The sequence below is a fragment of the Acanthisitta chloris genome, unplaced genomic scaffold (genome assembly GCF_000695815.1).
Source record: "Acanthisitta chloris isolate BGI_N310 unplaced genomic scaffold, ASM69581v1 scaffold19596, whole genome shotgun sequence".
In the NCBI taxonomy this organism is placed as follows: domain Eukaryota; kingdom Metazoa; phylum Chordata; class Aves; order Passeriformes; family Acanthisittidae; genus Acanthisitta; species Acanthisitta chloris.
In genome coordinates, this window is record NW_008676742.1 from 52099 (window position 1) to 54626 (window position 2528).

Genomic DNA, 2528 nt, shown 5'->3' on the forward strand with positions numbered 1-2528 from the left:
GCTCACAGACAGATTTGGGCTCATGGTTTGTTTCAAGCCACTGGTTCTGGCTGAATCCACAACACGCAGACGAGAAGCATCAGGAAAATCTATAACCAATTTCTAAACCTGCAATTTGCCAAGCTAATCAATACTAATTATTACTGGCCAGTAATTGTGAATTAAAACACCCAGCAGTGTTATAGAAACCTCCACACAACTCTTCCACCCTCCCACAGTGCTGTGCTCCTGAAGTCAACTTGCTTTCCAGCTGTATAAAAAGGCAACCCTTATTTTTCTTTAGAAGTGCTATCAGTGGCCTTTCATTAGGCCTGGCTGGAAAACCCCAAGCCTTCCTACCAAGAAACAGCACTACATTTTCCCTGAGAGTTAAACAGTGCAAACTAAATTGAAACACTCATGAAGGACAGAAAATCTGCAAAGAGAGTACCAAAATTTCCTCTATGACTCCGTCATTTGAGGGTTGAAAGACAGAGTGAAATCCCAGCTGTACAGTTTGCACTGGCAAATTCATGCCATGTAATCGGTGACAGGGTAGACCCTTTCTCCCCACAAGCTGCCCTTGGTTGTTCCTGCCCCCACAGCAGGCAGGCAGCTGAACACAGGGCTCATCTGCCTATGACCAGCAGACTGGACTGAAAAAATGTGGTGGTGAAAAGCATCCAGGTCTCCACCCTGAAATGCCCTGGCTCTCATTCAGCACCCACTGATAAATCAAACCATTACTACAGACATCCCTCCCTTCCCCAGTGTAGCTGCCCCCTTCCACAGTACCTCACTTGGGCACAGCAGAGCCTGACAGCTCTTGCCAGGATTTTCTCACTTTCCATAAAACCAGACATCCGTTTTTAGAGTACCCAAGTCACAGCAAACTAAAAAAATGAGTCAAACACATTAGGCAGGCAAACGGGGAGGTTAATCCTAGATTTGCTCTGTGCCCAGCACTGCTACATGCACAAGTATAAAATATCCATTATTCATTAGCATCACAGTTGTGTGGAGCTCAATCTAGATTAAACAAAATAAAGGGGCCCCAGACAGCACCATTTGCATTGTTAAGCAGGTGCTTTTCTTCAGCCTTCAAATAGGAGACTTCTCTAAATGGAAATGATGGGGAAATTTGGACAGATGTTCACTTAACTATTTAAACAGTTAGCTTAAGAAACATGAAAAATGTATTTGGCATCGTATTCACCTGTCTCCTTTCAGGGGTTTTGGGGGTAAACCAATTGTTAAACAGCTTTGACTGTTTGCATAAGATCTGAAGCTTATGTTCTGTCCAGCTGAAATCTTGTTGCCTTCTAATGTCTACATAAACGTAGCTTCCAGCTAGTCAGCGTGCTAATCTTTTTCTCTTCTATCAAGTTTCACAGTCCTCCATACCCTCCCTTTCCCAACAGATGAACATTTCACACTTATTCTAGCACTTCCTAATTTTAATCTGCTTTTCAGGGACTGATTTAGAGCCTTGTATATTCACCATGCTTCTAAAAATACACTGTAACTTGTAGCTCAGTGAACATTATTACTTTTTAATTTGTTGGAAGAAAACCACGAAATAAACACATACTTTTGCCTTTTTTGCTTGCTTGTAGAAAACCTACCACCTCTGATATCTACTGATCCAGAAGCTACTTGAGCTGAAACTTTCTGAGGTGGAGAGCTTAACATTATTGGAGGAGGGAAAGAAGAGAAGGAGCAGGAGGAAAATCTTTCACCCCAAGCCCCATCTGTGATTAAATTTAAGATAACCCCACATGAACAAGTTCATCTGCATTCTGTCCCCCAGACACCTTCATAACGTATGCAATACTCTCTTGCACATTCACAGACACAAAGTTGATGCACATTGGAAAAATCCATCAGAAGATGCTCAGCATCTACTTACCAGCTTGGAGCCATTGGCATAAAAGAAGCTGGAAATACAGAGAGTTTTCAGTTTGGAGTTGCTTTGCTTCTTCTAACCTCCCTACTTTTTCACTTTCCTTTGAAGTTAAAAGGCAACAATTTTTAAGTACAGATTTATTCTCCCTTATGTAACAGGAAGACCCAGCCAGCTTGTAAATAAGCATAGACTATGCAGATTTAAAATTTAGTACAATTAAACTTTTACCCTGTGTTAGTAATTATGTTTAATGGCTCTTACCCTGAACTTAACCGTGTCTATTGTTGTCAGCCAGTCTAAAAGCAGGAGTTTGTCCAAGGACAATTTTCTGTAGTTTATGGGCACACTAAAAACCCTGCTATGCTCTGTTCCTATTGGCCATTGATGTCAGTGTGTATAGTAAAAATTAAAGCTAATTGGCACACAGGAGCAGCCCTGAATGCAAATGAATCAATGGGAAAAAAAGGGAGCGCTCCTGGAAGCAGTAGGTAACTGTTGAAGGATGTTTTTTATGTAGTCTTATCTGGGCTAAAGAGCAGTCTTCAACAGCTCTGTGAATGCACCTGAAGTTAATTCAAACTATAGTAAAGTCACAACACCCCACAGGTTTTTTTGGGGAAAAAAAAAGAATGATAAATGGCCC

The 2528-nt window shown here is 41.4% G+C and overlaps 1 protein-coding gene across 1 annotated transcript in view; it reads right to left on the bottom strand.

Annotated features, from left to right (window-relative positions):
* The window catches only part of LOC103803681 (rhombotin-1-like), a 9250-nt gene that overhangs the window by 6363 nt on the left and 359 nt on the right, over positions 1-2528 (bottom strand). The window lies entirely within an intron of this gene.